The sequence below is a fragment of the Anolis sagrei genome, chromosome 4, assembly GCF_037176765.1.
Source record: "Anolis sagrei isolate rAnoSag1 chromosome 4, rAnoSag1.mat, whole genome shotgun sequence".
Lineage (NCBI taxonomy): Eukaryota > Metazoa > Chordata > Lepidosauria > Squamata > Dactyloidae > Anolis > Anolis sagrei.
Window position 1 is genome coordinate 214,259,950 of NC_090024.1, and position 23,760 is coordinate 214,283,709.

Below are 23,760 nucleotides of genomic sequence, written 5' to 3' on the forward strand. Positions count from 1 at the left end.
GCGCTTGCCTTTTTAAAACTGAGCCAAAGCCTGCATGGGTGTTGCTTAACCTTTGACTCCAAACCATTCCCTTTAATGCAGGGATGGGCAAATTGCATTTAGATTGCAACTGCAAGAATTGTTCACTATCGGCTCATTTGACTAGGGCTGATGGCGTTACATTCCACAACATCTGGAAGGACACGATGGCCTCTATCTGCTTTAATCCCAAATGTGTCAGAAGCATTTGTGTTGTTTATTTCTTGGCAAAGGAAAGCATGTGGAGAACAAAAATACTAGTATCTCATTCACATGGTGTAGGTGTGTGTGTGTGTGACGGTGGGGGGGGGGGGGGAAGCGCGGGGAAGCAGGAGAGTAGAAATTTGCTTGAAACATGTTTTCATTTGTGGATTTATGCAAATTTTAAAATGATGACATTCTTTTTAATTGCTGTGCAGTGTTTCTAACCATAGTGGGCAAGTCTATGATCAGCTGAGGTTTATGCCTCCTTAGCCTGTTTTCCAAGTCAATCTTTAACATTTTTTTATTTTACTTGGTGTATATTTCACTTTTCTTCTTTTTTAGGTCCCACAGCATTTAAAAAGACAAGATACGGTTAAAATATTATGTGTAGCAATATTTTTAAAAGAATGAAATAGTAGCATGATTAAAAACAAGATTACACCAGTAAAATAAACTTGATTTTTTAAAAAATAACACCAGTGAAAAAAAATACTTGATTTAAAAAATAACACAGCACCAACTACTACACCACCCTGACTATCCTACTAAACCAAATCCACTAAATCAGATGCTCAGTGTTTATATAAATCTCATTGATTCATTGGTCCTACTCTAAATGGACATTTAGCAACTGTATTTAAGCCAGAGTTTGTGCTGGAATAATTACACGGGTCATAGTGTGTGCTATTTTGTAGTGCAAAACAAAAGGCTGACTTCCATTTGATACAAGGCTTATCTAGAGGCAGCTCAAAGAAAGTGAGTGTGCTCAATGGTGTTACCCATGCTTTGAACAGGAAGGCCCCAGTTTTGTTCTCTGGGTATTTTTAAGTAGGTATGGGGTAAAAGCTCCTACATTACACACTGGATATGAGGGTTATCCAGAAAGTAAGGTTACAAGTTTTTTTAAAAAAAATACAAAGAATGAATATTTTTTTAAAACTTATATGGATTGTAGTATTGATATCACATTATTTTTTCCACATAATCACCATTCAGTTCAATATATTTTATCATCTGTGGGATGAGTTTTTGATGCCTGCATCTTAGAAATTTCCCTTCACCTTTTTCAGCCAGTTCATCACTTCAATTTTCACCTCGTCATTGTTGAAAAAGTGTTTTCAACTAAGGTGTTCTTTCAATTTAGTGAACAGATTGTAGTTACTCGGTGCAAGATCAGGACTGTGAGAGGGGTGGCTTAAAACATCCCAGCCAAATGAAGTCAACAATTTTGTGTTGCATGAGTGGTGTGTGAACATGCATTGTCATGAAGGACAATCACAGACTTTCACCGTCAGCATCCCACAACGTTTGTTTTGGATGGCTCTGTGAAGTTTCTTCATGGTCTCACAATATATTCCGTACCCATTTTGTCATATGTTGTCTTGACATTATGTCCTTTCCATAAACTGAAACAATTTTGTGATGAATTGCAGCGGCGTGCCCTTAGTAATTAGATAGTGTATTACAGCATGAACTTTGCACTTGGAAGGAAATATAATGAGGTCTGAGGACTCTCATCTCTAACCTTCACCACAACACCAGTCTATGAGCTACTGATGACTGGCACTGCTCGTTCGCTTCTGCTGGTTTCCTTCTCCATGGCAGTGATACCAACTTGCCCCACAAAATTTTCCCTGTGAGAGCTACATGCCTTGTAACCTTACTTCTGGATAACCCTCGTTGTTGTTGGTAGTCACGGCTGACCATACAGGGCTTCATAGTTTGAAGAGTATAGAACCAGTAGCTTCCTGTATTTATTGTTTGCCAAATGAGTGCTAAGAATTATATGGTGCAGTTCGAACATTTAAATTATAACATTACAATGACTTTTTTTCTTTACAATTATGGCATCTCTGTGTATCACATTTGGATATTTCAACAACTCATCCCTTACTGTGGGTACTAATTGCATCTTCAGGGAATTTGCAGTGAACAATTGTCACTTATAGAAGGTTGTTGGAAAGTACTTCATTCAATGGTAATAAAGTTACAGTAGGGAAGAATAAAAAACAGAATAAAGTTAGAATAGGGTAGAATAGGGTAGAATAAAGAAAAAGCAATTGTTTAATTAATTAAATGTAATGACAACTATGATTAGAACAGTTAAAGCATAAATTACTAATTAATTTTTTTCTAGCTTCTATATCCAAGATTTCTTAAATGTTTGTTTGATTCAGCCAAAAATTGATTTTTGGGTTTAGTGTACATGTTTACACCTTTTAAAGAAAGAATTTGGCCAGTTGAGCTAAATGTTGGTGATGTCATATGGACAGTAGTTCCTCGAGACATGCCATGTGCACATGTTCATTTGTGGCTCCTTTTTGTTTGGTAGCTTTGGCTGCAGCATATTTGTTTCAGAGTGATCATTGTAAATTTTTTTGTGTGTATTCAAATTACACTCTTTGACGTTCACTGACAGTGTGGTTAGAATCTGAGTACTTTTATTGTAGTAAAGAAACTCATAAAGTACTTCAAAGCTGGAAAGACTTGCATTTATCATCCACCATAATTACCTGTAAATCTTACTGGTCTACTTAGCTTTGGATTTGTTTTCTTACTAAGATATTTTTGTGATATAGCAATATGAACAATATACATTGGACCCTTATTATCCAGTGTGGTTTGGTCCCAGGATTCCCTGTTGGATACCAAAATCTGTAGATGCTCAAGAGTCATTATATACAATGTTGTAGTAAAATGGCAACCTACTCAAATGAATGCTGGAGAGAATCTGAGGATCTTTGAATAATTAGAGGCTATAGCAAGGCATACCTGCCTACACATTAACATAGTATTCAGCACAGGGCAAAAACCCCCTAAGCCATAAAGCCCATAGAGATAAACCCAAAATTCCCTTCACCCCAAAATAGAGGGGTGCCAAGGTGTACGCTGATACAATCTCTCCCCCCACTTCCTGCCAGGAACTCCTATTTATACAGCCCCACCCATTTAAATTCCTTACTCCTGTTAGCTTAAATATGGGCAAAAAACCCTCTTCTCTGAGGAGGGAAAAAAATTCCTACCCGGCCCTAGTGTGACCAGTACAACTCATACTGAACTGAGGGTGGGAGGGTGGGTTGCGCTGCTGGAAGGCCAAATGCAGGGGGAAGGGGGCTACCTGTAGGAAGGTTTGTAAGCCCCCTCCCCTCTTCTGCCTGGCAACAATGCCAGCCGGAACCAACTGGTCCTTCACAGGGGGATTCAAGTGCTCCCCTCCAGCCATCCGTTGGCTCCTTCTGTCTGGAGGTGCATGTTAAATTCATATTCACTGTAACAGACCATACATTTTCCTTTCTGAATACCAATAAGATGCCACTTCAGCACCAATGAAAGGAAACTTTTGATAGAAACTTGGTTTCTGGAAATGTTATTCAAAAATAATTATTTTGCTTAGGGACCAATGAAATGAAGAATTAAAGTGTTCCTTTGATACCAGAATATGTACTTCATGTGATATCCAAAATCTTCCGAATATGTCTCAGCTGTTTATGTTCACTTTTTAATGCATCTCTTCTATATATAGAATCAAAGAGTTGGAAGAGACCTCATGGGCCATCCAGTCCAACCCCCTGCCAAGAAGCAGGAATGTTGCATTCAAATCACCCCCGACAGATGGCCATCCAGCCTCTGTTTAAAAGCTTCCAAAGAAGGAGCATCCACCACACTCCGGGGCAGAGATTTCCACTGCTGAACGGCTCTCACAGTCAGGAAGTTCTTCCTCGTGTTCAGATGGAATCTCCTCTCTTGTAGTTTGAAGCCATTGTTCTGCGTTCTAGTCTCCAAGGAAGCAGAAAACAAGCTTGCTCCCTCCTCCCTGTGGCTTCCTCTCACATATTTATACATGGCTATCATATCTCCTCTCAGCCTTCTCTTCTTCAGACTAAACATGCCCAGCTCCTTAAGCCGCTCCTCATAGGGCTTGTTCTCCAGACCCTTGATCATTTTAGTCGCCCTCCTCTGGACACATTCCAACTTGTCAATATCTCTCTTGAATTGTGGTGCCCAGAATTGGACACAATATTCCAGGTGTGGTCTAACCAAAGCGGAATAGAGGGGTAGCATTACTTCCCTAGATCTAGACAGTATGCTCATGGACAACAAGTTAAACATGAGCCAACAATGTGATGTGGCGGCAAAAAAAGCCAATGGGATTTTGGCCTGCATCAATAGGAGCATAGTGTCTTTGGAAGCTTTTAAACAGAGGCTGGATGGCCATCTGTCATGGGGTGATTTGAATGCAATATTCCTGCTTCTTGGCAGGGGGTTGGACTGGATGGCCCATGAGGTCTCTTCCAACTCTTTGATTCTATGATTCTATGCTCCTATTGGTGCAGGCCAAAATCCCATTGGCTTTTTTGCCACCACATCACTTTGTTGGCTCATGTTTAACTTGTTGTCCACGAGGACTCCAAGATCTTTTTCACACATACTGCTCTCAAGCCAGGCGTCCCCCATTTTGTATCTTTGCATTTCGTTTTTCCTGCCAAAGTGGAGTATCTTGCATTTGTCACTGTTGAACTTCATTTTGTTGGTTTCGGCCCATCTCTCTAATCTGTCAAGATCGTTTTGAATCCTGCTCCTGTCCTCTGGAGTATTGTGTACTGAAACCAATTTTTTTTAGAGATTTTACTGAAATTCCCACTGAGCCTTGGAAGGATGGGCAGTAGAAAGATCAGTTGCGGCTATATGTGTACTGATATTTATTCTAACACTGTTCAGCGTAATAGTCATTATTTCTTTTTTTACCGCAAGGGAAGCTGGTTGTTCGATGTGCAAATAAGTGTAAGTTGAAGGTGAGAACTGATGTCACACTTGCTGATACAAAAACCTATTGATTCCCCATCCCATGAACACTATGGAATGGAATTAGAACCTTCTAATGAATGAGACTGTCTCTATGTGAAAATATTGAAGTTCTGTGTTTTAAAAAAGCAATCAATACTTATTCCCTCAGCTTTCTATCAGCAAAAACAGTTCAAGAGAAGGTGATAAACAGGCGAAATTGGACATTTGGAGCATGAATGGCAAGTGTTAAGGCATGTTTAGCCTGACTTGAGGGAATGCCACTTCACAGGATGGACATTGCAGAGCTCAATGCTGTGTGTTTTTGAGAAGATTGGGTATATGTGAAGAAAAGCTGGGCCCAGTCAGGAAGCAGGATTACTACTTCCCATAACTAAATCTTCAAAGGACTTTGTGAAATAATAAAGCTCTTTCAGGTCTTGAAGTGGTCGGTTAAACTGTCATGTGAAAGCAATATATTTCCATACCAAAAGTCACTTCCTTCAGAGGCAATAGTTTCTCAGAGGACATTGTTTTTTAATATAGTTCCACTGTGAGGATTCATGTCTTAATGCATGTAGTATGCTGTCAAGGGTGATCTTTTTCCCTGTCTCCATCAATATATTGGAATATCTATCTATCTATCTATCTATCTATCTATCTATCTATCTATCTATCTCCATCCATCCATCCATCCATCCATCCATCCATCAGTTCTTCAGTGTTAACTTCCTTTTATATATATTCTTGAACCAGAAGATTCATGTTTCACTTTGACCTTTAAACCCAGACTTTTGCCCTGTGATAACACCATTATCTCCACAAAATAACAGAAGGTTCTTGGCAAGAGACATCTTACATTTTGGAAAACAAGTCTGAGTACTGTGGCCAGTTGTTGACAAGTAGAATGTCAGGCTGCATTATGAGACTAGGTCAGGATAGTGTGTTTTTGCTCTGAAAAAGCCCAGATAAGGAGACATACTTCTCCTTGTTGAAGAGAAAATTGTTCAACACGGGTCTGGAAGGTTAGAGAACACATTAAGCCATCCAACCCCACTTCATATAGACATGCTATAAAAGATAAATATATGCCTCAGTGAATGAAGCAGATGTGCTCCTGGACTTTACTGTTTTTAGAAAAAAAGCTGGTTCCAAAGGCAAAAATATGATGGGAAGAATAGGGATAGGTTCTTATATCACAAAAATAGTAGTTCAACATGTTTCAGTAAACTTTTCATTCAAAACAAATGATATGCATATGTTCAATGAACACACAGGTAAGGCAAGCTTTGGATAAGTAAATAATACATCTTAAGCCTTGAAGGTTTCTTCCAAAATGTATCTGGAATCATATTTCTTTCTTTCACCAGCTCCCACTTTTCTTATGATTTCCATTTTGGTTGCCAAATTTCTGCTCGCATTGAGATCCCTCTATAGTAAGTGACAATAGAGTAAAAGCTTAGACAAAATGTAGGCTTGTGACTCTAACGTAATGACTTTTCATGATTCCTAATATTTTTGCCTGATGAAGAAGCCAGTAAAGCTTTGAAAACTTCCATAATATGTTTTATTTTTGCTGTTGGTCAGATAAAGGCATTGTTTTTATAAATGTTTAGATGTAATAATAATAAAATAATAAACTTTATTTATACCCACCTCCATCTCCCCCAAGAGGACTCGGTGTGGATTACATGAGGCCACGCCCATCGATACAATACAAACAATATAACACAAAAACATAAGAAAACCAAACAAATACATAAAATGCAAAATCAATATAGTATACAACACAACAATATAAAATCATTAAAAACACAGAACTAGCCTGGGCTAGATTCAAGAATAATATTTTTAAAAAATTTAAACCACTGGGAGATAGGACAGTGTAAATTATAAGGAGGAGGATCCGGGAATGAGGAAGGATTTCATTACACAAACCATAAGATAAAGTGCTTCTAAGGACATTTATGCAAAGTGTGATCAGGGAGAAACTTACATTCAATCACTGAAGGCACATTGGAATAACCAGATGTACCTTTTTTCATAGGGATTGCTGGCTTCCCTCTTGTGTTTTCCTATTTTGCTTTTCACAGACGCTCAATAAGGATACTGCTGTTTATGTTGCCTGTTGTACATAGCTAGCTACTGTAGGATTAACTACAGTAAAATTTTGTTTACTACCGACACACTGCTGAAGACCAGTATTTGGGGGGGGGGGGGGGGGGGAGGGGAGATCCAATTTGGGTATTTTCCCAAATTGGTAATCTCCTATCACTGATTGGAGATAAGAGCAGAAGAAGTTTGTGGCCCAGTGTGGACCCACTGCAGGTCATATAGGGTCTACTGAATTCCATCTGTGACATGTCAGGATTGTAGCATCCTTTGAATGGAAGGCAATAATAACATGCAGTTTTTCAGACACTGTACTTTCTTGTTGATGACTACCTTCCGTATTCCTTGATTTTTACTTAGCATTAATACAAAGAGCCTGGGGGTTTCTGTGTTGAAACCTCACAACTATTAAAACTTTCATTTTTCTTTTAATCCTTTGCATGTTACCAGATATCTAAATCACTTTCTTTTTCTAAATAAGGATGTGTCAAGAGTCATGAGGTTTCAACACAGAACACAGAAACCTCCTGACTCTTGACACACTGGTAACATGCAAAGGATTAACAGAAAAATTAAACTTTATTTAGATTAAAGTGTCACTAGGATTCAAAAAAAGTAAGGTAAAAATGTCAACAGATCTTCCTGCAGAAGAATGAGAAAGGTTTTGGGGGCAGAGGAGAAATGGTTACAGACGTCTTTAAATAGATTACATTAAAAATTAAAAGCAGTTTTTTCTTTTTGACATTCCTCCTCTGGTAGCAGGGGGAAAAAATAAAATAGGCAAGAACACTGTTTCTCGACTACCAGATACACGTAAGGAAAAATCAAAGTGATAATTTTTGGCTAGGTGATAGTTTTATTATTTGGAAGAAAGTTAATCTAACTGTGTTGGGGCAAAAGCCAGAAATTTAGATGGATTGCTCTTGAACGTCAACCATTGCTTACACAAATTCCATTCCCTCCAGTGTCTCACAGATTAAAAACTAGGATATGTGTGGCTGAGCAACATCAGAGTGTGGCCCAAGGGATGTGGCAGGCAACAAGAGGACAGAAATTAGTGAGAAAGAATATGAAAAACTAGTATTTCAAGAAGAGAAATTCTGCACTTGTAAAATGAGTGCAGACAGTCCCTGAGTTACAAACATCCGGCTTACAAATGACTCATAGTTGAGAATAGGGGTGAGGCAACAGGAAGTGAAAGAAATCTAACCCTCGAAAAGGAAATTTTTTCCTGAAAGAGTTTTCATGGCTGGAGTTACAACTGTTTTGACTTATGTACAAATTCAATTTAAGAACAAATCCATAGAATCAATCTTGTCCATAACTTGGGAACTGCCTGTATAGAAAAAGAAACCCCTTAATAAGTCTCCTGGAAAGGACAAGACCAATCACATTGAGTTCCAGATGCCAGGGGAAACCATAGAGAAGCATAACCCTTTGTGCCCTTACAGTCGGTAGTCATGGGATTCGTTCCCATGACATTTCCACACTATTCTTGACTTCCTCCCCAGCTTCCTCCACTTCGGTGCTGCCGGCACACTGCTGGCATGGAGTCCAAGTGAGCCCCATTGGAAGTAGCCCTGCATTATTTGATGGGCTCTGGGGGACTCCATGCCGGCCGCATTCTGGCAGTGCCAAGAAGCACAGAAAAGACGCTTCTGGACCTCAATGTGATGTGGTCCTTTAACCCTATGATTATGAGATTCTCTCATGCTTCCAATTTGAACATTGTTTTGAAATTGGAAAAGGAGAGAAAGTGGGATATTTTTAAAGTGGCTGAGAAAATGGGACAGCAGAGGATTAACTGGAACAATTCCTGTGAAAACAGGATAGGTGAAGGGAGTGAAATTCATGTGAAGTTTTATTATATGGAATGTTCTCCTTTGCTGGAAGACATAACGTGGTCTCTGTAATATATTGTGTGTGTTAAAAAGAAAGTAAGAGGAGTCCTTCTGTATCAGGTTGCTGGTTCATCTAATCCATATTTCTGCTTGTTACATTGATTGAGTGGCAAGATTCTTATTCTAGCTCAAAGATGAGAATCTTTTTCAGTGTTCGGCTCTCAGGAGCTGTTCCTCCAAAAATGTGCTTCTGTTTAGGCTTCTGGAGATTATCCTCAGAGTAAATAGTAGGGGCTAGGGACATGAAGAATGCTAACAAATTTTCTCATCCTTTTACAAGGAATGTTGCTACAGTAGAGTCTTGCTTAGCAGACATAAACAGGCCAGCAGGACGTCGGATAAATAAAAATGTTGGATAATATGGAGGCTTCTGGGAGTTGAAGCCATGGCCTCTCCTTCCAACTCAGATTAAACTATTGCTGCACATGAGGCAGAGAGGAGAGGCAAAACCATTATGCTCTGACTCCTGCTTCAGAGTCCGCACAGTGGTACTGGTCAAAATGGGGAAGAAAGAAGGAAACTAAAAACATAGCCTCTAAAGGGGAAATGCTGGAGGAAAAGGAGGGTGGAGGCATCAGAATTTTTTTTGTTTTGTCAGTAGTGACTTGAGAAACTGCAAGTTGCTTCTGGTGTGAGAGAATTGGCCATCTACAAGGATGTTGCCCAGGGGACGCCTGGATGTTTTGATGTTTTACCATCCTTGTGGGAGGCTTCTCTCATGTCCCCGCATGAGGAGCTGGAGCTGATAGAGGGAGCTCATCCACTCTCTCCCTGGATTCAAACCTGCGACCTGTTGGTCTTCAGTCCTGGTGGCACAAGGGGTTAACCCACTGTGCCACTGGGGGCTCCTTTTGGGACATTGGATAAAAGCATCAGAAAACAAAGAAGGTCAGATACACAGGACTCTACTATATTTTGCAAAAATATTTTTGTGTGTCCCCAAAATGTTTTTTTCAAAAAGTTCCTCAAAATGTTAACAGTTCTTTTTGTTTTTATCTAAGAACAAGATTTTCATTCCTAGTAGGAAAGAATATAGCATAAGACAGGTGGAAATTGGTAGCAGTAACTGAGAAAACGTTGAATGAACTATTTGCTCAGATGAGGCTTGTAGTTCAAATAGAATTTTAAATGTTGTGTTTGTTAAAGTCACATAATAGCTGTTAGTCATTATTTTTTTTTCAAAGCAAGTTATTGAGGGTTGTTACTAAGCAAAGTGACATGTATTAGCTTTTTCCCCTCATCGCTTTAAGTGTAACACCTAATCACATTGCTTTTGTTGTTTTTTTTATATGAAAATACAGTTTTAAAACAGAAAAATGGCAAGAATCCCACCACTATATTTTAGAAGTAAAAACTAAATGTTCTCCATTACACTGAAAGTAATAATGTGGCTACTTCACAATTACCGATCCAACCATAATTATTACTACATTATCAGAATACTTCATTCCTGATGACAAAATACTCAGGAAAGGCTCTTTATCTTGTGGAGACTGGACTGACGTTTATCTCCTGGATTCAGAGGAGTATACATGAGAGAGCTTGCTTTAGCCTTTAGATTTGTCTTCTGTCCTCCATCTCAACACACAACTCATAAATCAGTGCTTGGCTTTTGCTCAACTGGCTTAACTCTCTTGCTCTGTGATATGCAGCTTTCTTCTTAATTATGCATCTCTGCTGCCAAAAAGCTCTAGGATCTATGGAATTGAAGAACACATCATCAATATGAGACATTTCCTATTAGTAATGGCTCTGCTGTTCTTGCTCTCAGCTAACTGGCAGTGCTGCCACCTTTTTAATGTTGAGTAATGCCCATTTCCCAAACTGTCGTCAAGAGAGTCACACAATCTTATAGGGCCTACAGGGACCATTCAACTGAGAGCATTACATGAGGACAGAGCATTAGCATAATTTTATAGCAGTACTATTTCTCAGCATTCTGGAATACAGTGCCATTTCTTTTCTTTCTTTTCTTAAAGCATTTTTGCTTTGCAAGGTTCTGGCAGTTGGAAATCCTACTTGCTCACCATTTCTCTACCTCGAGACTGTGCATAAGTGAAGAACAATAAGAACGTGCACCCTTTGCATTCTGTATTAGATCCAAGCCAGCATTCATAACTTTGTCACAAGTAACATATGTCTTGAAGGGGGGATAACAAAGCTAGGATGTTGACTGCAGGCACAGGATAAGAGAGGGTATTAATTCCTAGCCGGAATCCAGTTGCTTACTCTAATTGAAATATAAATCAAGGAATTAGCAAAAATTGATCCTGCATACATTCTGGACTAATCAGTTTCTCTTTGAAGGGAAAGGAAAAGTTAGGAATGTGGTCAAGTGTTGAAAAAGACAGAGAAAACTGATTTACTGTTCTGTTGTGATTTAGCAAATGTGATTTGCTAAATTTAACTCTTTCAAAACATAATCTAAATGCTGTTTAAAATTGAAAACAGATGTTTCAGACTGTATAGAGAACATGCCTGTAGATTAATCTGTTGGAAACGTAGAAGGTAGTAGGAAAAGAAGAAGACTGCATTTTCAATGGATAGACTCAATCAGAGAAGCCACAGCTCCAAGTTTGCAAGTCCTGTTGGAGATAGGGTGACTTTGAAGTCTCTCATTCATAGGTTTGCCATGAGTTGAAGTCAGCTTAACACACAATCTTATGCAAGAAGTAAAACTGCTTTGTGAAGAAAACTATATTATAACCTTTGTGAACATTAATTTAGATGTTCTCGAAGTAGTACATGGTTCTGGTATAGAAGAAGTAGGGAACCAATGTCAGAGTCCTATTGCTACTAGCTCACCAGCTGTAATTGCAACTGGCGCACTTACTGTGGGCTCTTGGTACCTGCTGGGGTTTGGTTCATGGGCTGCCACTGGATACCATGGATCCTCAAGGCCCAGTATATACAATGGCATAGTAAAATGGTATCCCTTGTATAAAATGGCAAAACCAAGGTTTGCTCTTTGGATTTTATTTTCAAGCCATGGATGGGGGAATCCGTGGATGTAGAACTAGTGGATATAGATATTTTTAATTTCAGAAAACTGCCTTTACTCTTCTCCCAGGATTGCAGTGGTAGGAGGATAGGCAATGTTTTCAGAACCTAGGTAATCCTGAACTTCTGGAGACCCCAGAAAAGACTGATGAATGTGCTTTGCTGTCCTTCTTGCCTTCATGACACAGGGGAGGTGAGGGAGGACACTTCAGCTAGTGCTTTCCATGTTTCTGGCTACAGAGGTCATTAGTTGTCCCTTCCACTGCCTTCCTTAAAAGGTGAGGCTTTGTGGAGAAAGGAAGTCCATTAGTGAACTTGCCCAAGCCATTATTTGGATCCCGATGGACCAGGATACATCTGCCAGCTGGGTGTTCCCCTCTTCTGTGGTGCAAGGAAGTATGCCAGGCCAGGAGTATATAACATCTATTCTATTTAATAAATGATTCTCATAAATCAGAACCATTAGCTGGCTGATGGTGTGTGGGTTTCAGATTGCTTTCCTCCGGTCCTTTAAGTGATTTATGTTTTTAGCATATTTTAATATCAGATTGTGAACCTACTTTCAAACTAAATGTTGGGACACCCAAAACCATTAAAAAAATCTTGACAGCCACAAGGAAGCTTAAAACAGGTGTTAATAGCCTTTGGACACTTGCCTTTGGTATTTGGCATGAGCTGTTAAGAGCATGCCAATTACTAAACCCAGGGATTACCGTGACTATGATTTCCATTGCCTAAGGCAGGAAAGACTGGTTCCAAAACACCTGCTTGTAAGTATTGCATACCATTTTATCAAAGGTTCTGCCCATGATGGGAAATGGCAGAATGCCAGCAAGTGTTACACTGGGGCTCAGCAATGCAGTGGGGCAACCTTCAAAGACATTTTGTTACTGTTATGTGCCTTCAAGTTGTTTCTGACTTCTGACTACATAAGCAGAACCTATGACAGGATCTTCTTGGTAAGGTTTCTTCTGAGAGATCTGAAGCTGAGAGTGTGTGGCTTGCCTAGGTTACCCAGTGAGTTTCTATGTCTGAGTGGAGATCTGAACACAGCCCAACACTTAAAACACTACAGCACATGGTCTGTCAGAGACATTATGAGATACCTTTGAATGTAGATACTGGTGTGTGTGTGTGTGAAAACAAGCAGTGTGATCCTCAGTTCTATACTGCATGCAAGTATTTTAAAGATCCAACTTCTTTGTATTTTATATTTATTATTTTTATGTATTTATTTTTACATTTCTATTTAATTTTTCATTCAGTGTGATCATTTTGGCATGCGAGTCATCCCTCTCTCCTGTTTTTAGCCTCACAAGAACACTGTGAGGTAAGAGGATCATGTGATCACATTACGATTTTCATAGCTGAGGGGAGATTTGAACCTGTATCTTTGACTGGATCTACACTGCCACATAATGCAATTTGGAACTGCACTATATGGTCACTGTAGATTCATATAATGTAGTTCAGTAAACTGCAATAGATGGGTCTGCACACTGAGCAAATAATGCAGTTCCAAACTGCATTATATTGCTGTGTAAATCCAGCCTTTGAAATTCAAGTCAATCTAATCCAGCACTATTCAACCTGGGGGGTCGGGACCCGGGGGGGGGGGGGTCGCAAGGGGGTTTCAGAGGAGTCACCAAAGACCATCAGAAAACATACATTTCTAATGGTCTTAGGAACCCCTTTCACAAAGAAGTCTGAAGATCTCTGCCTGTCCTTCTCTTCCTTTTTGGAAACAGATGGAGAATCCTTCCACCAAAAACCCTCTCCCACTGTGATTGGCTAACCTCTCAGCCAAGGGGAGGGCTGTTTCTGACTCTAAGTGGGGAGGAGAGAGCAGGCGTGCTTGGCACATGGCAGTGTGGTGCGCATGTGCAGGCGAGGGAGAGCATGTGAGGTGGGAGGGAGGCTCACACCAGTGAGTCCCTTCAAGGCATGGGGTTCTGTGTGGGAAGTTTGCCAATTCTGTCATTGATGAGGTTTAGAATTCTCTTTGATTGTAAGTGAACTATAAATCCCAGCAACTACAACTAACAAATGTAAGGGTCTATTTTCCCCAAGCTCCACCAGTGTTCACATTTGGGCATATTGAGTATTCATGCCAAGTTTGCTCCAGATCCATTCTTGTTTGAGTCCACAGTGCTCTCTGGATGTAAGTGAATTGCAACTCCAAAACTCAAGGTCAATGCCAACCAAACCCAGTATTTTCTGTTGGTCATGGGGGTTCTGTGTGCCAAGATTGGTTCAGTTCCATCATTAGTGAAGTTCAAAATGCTCTTTGATTGTAGGTGAACTATAAATCCCAGCAACTATAACTCCCTAATGACAAAACCAATCCTCCCAGCCCCACCAGTATTCAAATTTGACCCTATCAGGTATTTGTGCCAAATTTTGTCCAGTGAATGAAAATACATCCTGCATGTCAGATATTTACATTAGGATTCATAACTGTAGCAAAATTACAGTTATGAAGTAGCAACGAAAATAATTTTATGGTTGGGGGGTTACTGCAATATGAAGAACTGTATTAAGGGGTTGTGGCATAGGAAGGTTGAAAAACACTAATCTAATGATTCCCAAACTCTGGTCCTCAACTCCTAGAATATCTGACCATTGGCCAAAGGAGCTGAGGCTGCTGGGAGATCCTAAACACCTAAGTCCTAAACACCTTGAGGACCAGGTTTTGGGTAACAGTGAGCTAAGCAATCACATATGCTTGGTATGTAGATGTGCAAAAATGGGACCAATTCACATATTGGCATGTTTAGAAGTGACTCCCTTGGTTGTCTCTATAGTCCAAGGTGAGAATTGTATAAATCTCCAGATGTTTTGGAATGGCACCTCCCAACATGCTCTTCTATAGGCTCTGCATTGACAGTTGCAGTCCAAGAACATCTGGAATGTGACATATTTTGCACTCCTTTCATATGCATCACCAAAGCGATCCCATAAATGTATCAGTTGTGTTAAACCATATATACTTAAGTAAGAATGTGGGTGTGCCTATACACACACCTACAGCCACCGACAGGAAATACTTATCTATCTCCCCCCCCCCCTTTAAAGTCAAATGAGTTAGGTTGTGTCTTTTCTAAAGTTTATGATCACAATTGCCCATTCAAGACCAAACTACTCAAAATATTTTGTACAGCAACAGGAAATGCTCATAACAATATACCACCCCTGGGAAAATCCATCTACATTCCACCCACCTTTGGACACAGAGGGAATTGGAAATTTGAGAGCAATCACAATTGTTATTGTCATCTCTACTACTAATTTTAAAAAGTCAAAATATCACCTGTAACAAGAGTATCCAGTTTTCCACTGGTATTGTTCTACTTCAGGAGCAAGAAGAGAAAAACAAATATCCCATATCTTTGCTGTCCTCTGGGCTTTTTCTGATGTGTGATAGAAAAATTTGGAGCGGACTGCCAGTCCTGACCTGAATTTATTGCAGTAAAATGTGCTAATAAAGTACTGGGAGCTTAGAAAAGGGAAAATCAGATCCTTTCCCTCCCTATTCCTTCCAGACACTTCCTACAGAGCACAGGTGAGGGAGTGCTTTACTTAACTGAATGGCAGGCACTCACTCCAGCTATTAATCTCCACCTGTGGGAGATTTCCTTTAAGTTGATAGGGACTTGAATAGGTCTGTTTTCTTTTTCTTTCTCTTTTCTCACTTTGCTACTGAATTATGTGGGATTCCAAGGATTCAAGCAAACTGACCCGTAAACACCAATACAGGCCATTTCCCCTGTTTTCGAGGTGTCTAACTCCAATTTTCAACACAAGCCTTTGTAAAAGGTAAGGAGGCAACTTATGTAAATTTTCAATCAAAACATCAGCTCTTGAATTAAATTTCAGAGTCATTTAGAGGGGTGGGGGTGGACACAGGCAAAAGAGTGGAACTAAAATAGAAGGATGATTCAGCTTAAAGCTGCTATTGTCAGTCACCGAGTCTTGGGAGAGATGTTTCAATCTGTCAGAATGAGGAAAAATCCTTTACATCAACTAGGAAAGAGTCTAGAAATAGTATCCTTATTTTGGGGGCTGCTGTTCTTCCATGCAGCTGAATAAAATCCCACATTATCTGTTTTGAACTGGGATATATGGTAGTGTGGACTCAGATTTTTCAGTTCAAAGCAGATATTGTGAGTTATTCTGCCTTGATGTTCTAGGTTATATGCTGTGTGGAAGGGCCCTAAATTAAGGAAGTTGTACCATGAGACACATTTGGTACAATGGAAGGAAGCAGAAAAAGAGGGAGACCGCACTACAGGTGGGTCGATTCAATTGAGCAAACCACAGCTCTGATTAGAGCAATCTGATTACCAATACTCTTTGAGGCTTCTCAAACATAGAATCACCACATGTCAAAGTCCACTTAAGGATAAATAAACACATTTTACAAAATCTGGGTAAAACATTCCGATACATTTCTGTTTCTCAGTGGCCACATTGCAACTGTATTGTTGTTTCAAAGCATAGCATCTTTTTGTTTACTATATGATACTCATTTCCCATGATGGAAATAAAAATCAGTATACATTATAGCTGTGGTTCCCAAACTTTGGTACTCCAGGTGTTTTGGACTTCAGTTCCCAGAAGCCCCAGCCAGCTTGGGCAACAGTAAAACTTCTCGGAGTTTGGGAGCCACTGCATTGGACATTTCTGTAGTCTGTCATCTTGCTATCAGTCAGACCCAGCCCTATTTAGCCTTAGCAGGTTTGTTGCTTCAAATGCCTTTGAAATCATACTTTTGCAAAAAAAAATTGGAGATGTTATTTTCTGAGAACTGCTCTTAAAAGCACAGTGTCTAAGAATGAAGATGCGTGTGTCATTATATATTGAAAATATCTCATTTTGTTACTGAGCTTTGAGTATATCCAAGAATGGAAATTATTACATCCCTTTCTATGTCTACAGAAGGTACTGTGGTACTGAGCAGACATTTGCCTGAATCCTACTATTAGCCCAACTGCTGTAGGTCTCCTAAATGAATGAGATTTGTTCAAGTGTTGACTGAACATTCAGTCCTTCCATACAGCCATATAACCCAGAATATTAAGGCAAATAATCCACAACATCTGAGTCCACACTGCCATACAACCCAATTCAAAGCAGAAAATGTGGGATTTTACACAGCTGTGTGGAAGGAGCCTCAGTTAATTCAATGTGTCTACTATAGGTGAGGCTATCAAGAGAATACAGGCCATTGTTAACTAAGCATTCTAGGACCTGGTAACAAGATAGTGTGCCATACTCCTGAGTCCTGTGACTCTTTTTATTAAAGTAATATAAAACCAATTTAAGTTTATGGTATGAACTGCTGCCAAACAACTGCTGTTGTTCTTACTCTTCCCCCCCCCCCCATAAAGTTTTAGCTTTTTAATTTTTCTCCACACCCCTTTCCCTTTGTATAGTTTTATGTCTGTATTGATGGTAGGATAGAGAATGTAAATATATTTCATCAGGGCAGGAATGTGTGCGGCCTCATAATTGTTTAAGGAAAGATATTTAAAAATGGAGCTGCTCCTTCTAGAAAGGATAATCCTAAATATTTCCACTCAGAAGAAAATCCGACAAAGTCCAGAAAAATGTTCTTCTGCCTAAGTGTGTATAGGGTAACATTCTTACAGAGTAATCCTAGATGTGTCTGTTCTGAAGTAAGTCTTACTGAGTACAGCGGGAATCACTCATGGGTGAAGAAGTGTAGGATTGCAGCAGAGGATATAGGATTGCAGGTGTTCTTTCTTCAAGTTGGTAGATTTTCTTAGTGAAGATTGCAAGTCAGGTAGAGTAACACTCATATACCTTGTCCCTGGTCTGTGCCAAAATGCAATTGCTTTTTTGTTTTTGCTTGTGACACAATGAGATATGGTGCTACCAAATACTGTATCCCATGAAGATGGAGTGGCAATTGGTGATGTGTGTCTTTGACTAGTTATTGCAGTTTTAAATTGAATCAGCCAGCTTTTTTGTTGTTATAGGACTTCACAACATATGATGTGGTTTTTATAGAGTAGCACACTGTAAGAGTAGTCTCACTGTGTAATTAGACCTTGGAATTTCATCAATTCCTAAAAAGGCACAAAACCAGTCTGTTCATGAGTTATATCAACTTTTACCCATATATAATTTTACTATATAAAATCACAAAGGTATAATATTTTCCTTTTTGTTCTGATCTTATAAGAGTTTGTATATATTAACAATGGGAAGCCTGTCCTAATTCTTGGAAAAGGTTCACTATGTCTTCTGACAAACCTAACAGAAATCATTTCACTGGAAAGAAGTACATGTTTGTATCTGAAAGTCCATTAATATAGTCCCTTGAAATTCTTGGTGATGTGTAGCATGCAATTACATATCAAGCAAGAGGAATGGTACACTAAGAACACAATAAAATGTCAAGTGGACTGTTTGCACCTCAGAGAATTGGGGATAATAATAAGGTTCACTCACATGTCAGTGCAAAGCTTGTGCTGAACTCTAGTTAACTAAGGAACATTGTAAACATCTGCATTCTCCTTTCTATGAAAACATATTTTGTATGCCAATTTCTGGTTTGGGAATGGATTCCCCCCTGCCCCCAGAATCTCTGTAGTATGAACCAACATAAAACGGCATCCCCTACCATCCTCTCTCTCTCACTCAAAATTCAGCTGCTGCATGTTCCATACTTCTGGTTGTGGTTCATGGCTTGCAGGATGTTCTGAGCACATCTCAAGAAGCGGAAGTGCTGAGCTCATGGAAACGGATCTGGGCTCGTAGAGAACACCAGCTCTCTCCTTTGAGAGAGAGAGAGAGAGAGAGAATGCAGATGCACTCTTCTGTGAATGGCAGTGGCTGCTGCCGCTTCACAGGTAAGAGGCTACAGCGGTGCTATAATTAGACTGACTGGTTTGTGCAAAAAAGCGGAACTGAAGAATGACTTTTTTTAATAAAAAAAGATCCTGTGGAGGAAACTGGGTCATTTGAAAATGGGCAGCTTGCACGGCTGAGCTGAAATCTGCATGGGGTTTCTGAACTGTGTCATGTACTAATTAATAAGTTACACCAAAGTCAGAAAGAAACTGGTCGGTTGCCCTTTTCTCTGAATTTGCATGCAGATTAGCCACTTATACACCACCCTCAGGCCTCCCTTCATCACTGTTATTCACAGCAATGCCTGCATGTCTTTTCGGAAGCCATAAGCCTGTCTCTGGTCAATGCTGGTGGTTGTTTCTTCATGCTTGAACAAAGATATTCTTGCAACCTCTTTGTCCCAAGGAACACTTGCTGGTTTGGATGAATATCTGGGTGAGTGTGCTACATGCATGATGGAGTGCTTGGTATCTGCCTTCTCTCTCCCCTCCGCCCAACCCCCCAATATGACTTCCAAGGCTCTTGAGCTGTATTAGCAGAGAAGTGTGCTAGTTGCCCAGTGTATGGCCACTTACCTCTTCCAGATATAGGGCTGTTAACAATACAGCCAGTCAGGGCTCTGACATGGGAGCAAGTAAGAGATTTCAGAACTGCTTTTGAATTTATAGCAAATTCAAATCCATGTTTGGGTCCAGAGCATCAGTCCTACATCCCAAAGAGGCTTTGTCAAGCTATCAGTCTGTACAGTCACCCAGGCTCCTTCAACTAAGGCCCTCATCATATTGATGAGTTCTTGCAAGGTGATTTGCCAGACTCTGTGGCAAATTGGCAGGGCAGCAGTGCAATTTTGGCTTCCCCCTGCACTGGCCTTGTAATTTTCAATGGAACACAGGAAGCCTCCCATGTTCTGGGCACAGCGTTGTAAGATGTTTCTACCGCAGCTAAGTCCTGGAGCCTTGCTGAAAGTGAGCCTGAGTTGTCTGATGGGTGGCATTGGGCTTCGTGGCTCAACTTGGGGAGAAAGCATCCTACAGTGCTGTCGAAGACTCTTGTGAAGTTGAAAGTGAAGGACTTTGGGTAGTTAATACGATATCAGCACACTTCCTATATATTAAATTGGCAATCTTTCCCAAGTTGGTGGCTTCCAGGTATGTTGGAGTTCAGTGGCTTTTATCTTGGCCAGAATAGTCATGAGGCATGTTGGTTAAAGTAGTGGGAGCTATAGTCCAACATGCTTGGAAGACCAACATAGTTGAAATAGGTTGCTCTACAGCTCCAGTGTAAGGCAGGTCACCTCTATCATTACCATATTGATGGTAGGGAATGAAAAATGTGACAGGAGAATCTGGCATCCTTGAATATATTCCCTGCATTTAAAAAAAAAAAGTCAAACTGTCATATTAAATTCCCACCATGCTCCTGAGGCAAATGGGTTTCACATGAATAGACAATGGGGCTAAATGTGTTTGGATCACATATATTCTACATTTTAAAGAATTTCTGGAGCACTGGGTATATGATAATGGTGTTATTTCCCTCCTTTCTTCCAAAATTTGGGTTCAAGACACCTTGTAATTTAAAATAATACCAGTACAATGAAAAACATAGGAGCATGCAGTGGGTTAAACCCTTGTGCTGGCAGCTCCAGCTCCCCATGTGGGGACATGAGAGAGGCCTCCCACAAGGATGGTAAAATATCAAAATATCCTGGTGTTCCCTGGGCAGCGTCCTTGCAGATGGCCAGTTATCTCACACCAGAAGTGACTTGCAGTTTATCAAGTTGCTTCTGACATAAAAAAGAAAGAAAAACATGTGAAAAAATGAGAATTGCAATGGAATCAAAATGTCTGCAAAATAAAGCCAATTGAAAGATACACATAAGAAGATAGCTATTTAAAAGATAAACGGCACTTATACCATGCCTATTAACCCATATGTAGGCCTCAAGCTTTAAATATTTCAATATATGGAAGGGTGCAACTATAACCATTACCCAACTTCAACCCCCCCCCCCCACAGGTGTATCTGAAGGTCAGAATTGAACAAGCACACAAAAACATGCTTGGCCTCTCATCATGCGATTGCAAACTCTTAAGAACTATTTTTTCCAGTTATTCTACTGAAACATAGCTCTCTGAGAACTGCAAACAAAATATGTGGTAGTGTTTTCTCCCATGCATGAGAAGAATATTTGAAAGGGTTTTGTTCTGTAATCCTAACAGTTGTGTTCTATTTAAAGTTCTCAGTGTGATTTAATAGCTTGGGTACACATGGGTAGTTCTTTCTTTATGTTCCATATAGACAAGCTCTAGGGGTGCAGTTACCTGTCGAATTAATGGAGTTTGACACCACTTTAACTGCCATAGCTCAGTGCCATGGAAACATGGAAGTTTCAGTTTTGCAAGGTCTTCAGCTTACACTGCCAAATAATGTTGGTGCCTTGCCAAACTACAAATCCCATGGTTCCATAGCATAGAGCTTTTGCAGCTAAAGTGGTGTCAAACTGCATTAATTCTGCAGTGTAGTTGCACCCTAGAAGATTCATTTAATAACAGCTTACAAGTGTTTTAAGACTTTGCTCTTACATACACATCTCAAGAGACAACCTGCCTGGAAGGCACCCTTCAGCAATCTAACATCCTTCAGGCTTTAACAGCTGGCCAACTCTTCTCATGTCACACTTAAAGGAAAGGCTGCTCTTTAAATCTTCCTGCTGGTTTCTTATTTTCCCAGGGCTCTCTCCACAGGTCTGAAAATGCAACCTACTCACAATTCTAGCCCTTGTGGCACATGACATTCAGTCCTCCTTGGAACAGTCCCAGATCTTTTCATTGCCTATGGGGTTATAGCTTGGGATAAAAATAACACTGTGTATTATTCATTTATTTATTCTTATTAGATTGCATGCCTTTGGCAAAAATGAGTATGTTATAATTTTTTGCCCCACCCTTAAATTGATGGTGCTGTATAAATAATTGATTAAGATGACTACGATAGTAATAAATTTTAATCCACTTTTTTTTTTTAAATAACCCCCATTTTCCTTACCTTTTTTCTTTGGTGTTCCATCTCTTGAGCTAGAATCAGGACTAGATTTTCTGGGGTTGAGGAAGTGAGGTTGGTGCCATTTTTCTATTGCATTTTCCTGCAGGTACATTCATATTCAAATATTCCCTTGTCTATTCTTATACATTTAAGAAGTTGCACTTATATGAGAGGGGGAATAAATGGCTGATGTCGTATTGATCAGGCAGAAAGGCAAAACCTAGAGCAGAGCTTCATAAACTTTTCCACTCAGGACCCCCTTTGGCCTGATTTTTTTTTATGTTCAAGGGTATATAGGTATATGAAATGGGCACAAAACTAAAGATTTCCTGATAATAAATCAGCATTTGGAAGGTTTGCTAAACACGCTAATTTTATGAAGTATAGCTGAAGGAAGATCGATGCTTTTGAACTGTGGTGTTGGAGGAAAGTTCTGAGAGTGCCTTGGACTGCGAGAAGATCCAACCAGTCCATCCTCCAGGAAATAAAGCCCGACTGCTCATTGGAGGGAAGGATACTAGAGACAAAGTTGAAGTACTTTGGCCACATCATGAGGAGACAGCAAAGCCTAGAGAAGACAATTATGCTGGGGAAAGTGGAAGGCAAAAGGAAGAGGGGCCGACCAAGGACAAGATGGATGGATGGCATCCTTGAAGTGACTGGACTGACCTTGAAGGAGCTGGGGGTGGTGACGGCCGACAGGGAGCTCTGGCGTGGACTAGTCCATGAGGTCACAAAGAGTCGGAGACGACTGAACAGATGAACAACAACATAGCTGAAGCATTTTTTGCACGATAAACATTGCATAACAGATTCATGTGAAGGTCTAAAACTGCCACTTTGGCAACTAGTTTACTACAGTTGCTAGAATTTTTGGGACCCCAACATGGAACTAAGGGGACCCCCTTTGGGTTTGGGATCCATAGTTTAAGAAGCAGGGACCTAGAGGAAGAATGAAATGAGACTTTCCTGCCCATTTGTGAGTGGGCAGAAAGTCCAGTAGCAGCTGCGGATATCTCGCTGAAATGAGATAGCTATGGGGAGTCTGTACAGGAAATAATTTGATGGGGTACAAATGAACTGTGGAAAAATGCCATAGCTGGTCAAAATCTAAGTGAAAGCAGTGCTGGTCTGTGTTTGTTATTATGTACATTGAAATCATTTGTGACCTATGGTGACCCTATTATAGGGTTTCCTTGCTCAGAAGTGATTTACCATTGCCTTCCTTTGGGTCTGAGAGTATGATTTCCCCAAGGCCACACAATGGGTTTCCAATCAGGGATTCAGACCCTGGTCTCCAAATTCATAATCCAACACTCCAACCACTACATCATGCTCTCTATTTGCTGGGAATATGGGCTTACAATAGCGCTTCAGCTGATGACAATTGTCATTGCACATTCCTCTACCATAATGCTATAGCAAAAGTTGTGATTTCTGCATAGGGGCAGGATTATGTGTATTTGTGGAATGCTGTGCATGATGGGTATAGAAGCATGAATATCCCTAAGTGATTTACAATTTCTCAAGTCACTCCTGACACACACACACACAAAATCCCTAAATCATCCCCAGCCCTAAAATAGCCAGATATTTCCTCATATAGAATATTTCCCCTCTTCTCTGTCAGCCATACACTTGGGAGACAGAGAGGCATAGACTCCATTTGGGTTTTGATGGCAAGGATAGCGCAACACTATTGTATTGATGGACCAAGTGTGATTGTGGGTGACAAGAGGAACGATAATGTCCCACAGGGCAGGATGCCATACACACGCACATGGCAAACGAATACATACAGCCAAGTTTTCAAAAAACC

The 23,760-nt window shown here is 40.1% G+C and overlaps 1 protein-coding gene across 2 annotated transcripts in view; it reads left to right on the forward strand.

Annotated features, from left to right (window-relative positions):
- PPP1R16B (protein phosphatase 1 regulatory subunit 16B) overlaps positions 1 to 23,760 on the forward strand; it is a 135,726-nt gene that overhangs the window by 24,867 nt on the left and 87,099 nt on the right. Inside the window, exon 1 of one of the 2 annotated variants that reach the window (XM_060772237.2) lies at positions 18,820 to 18,895. The exons of the other annotated variant lie outside the window; for it this stretch is intronic. The gene's annotated coding sequence lies outside the window, so the exon portion shown is untranslated. Of the gene's footprint in view, positions 1 to 18,819; positions 18,896 to 23,760 lie in introns of those variants that run through there. 2 annotated transcript variants of the gene reach the window in all.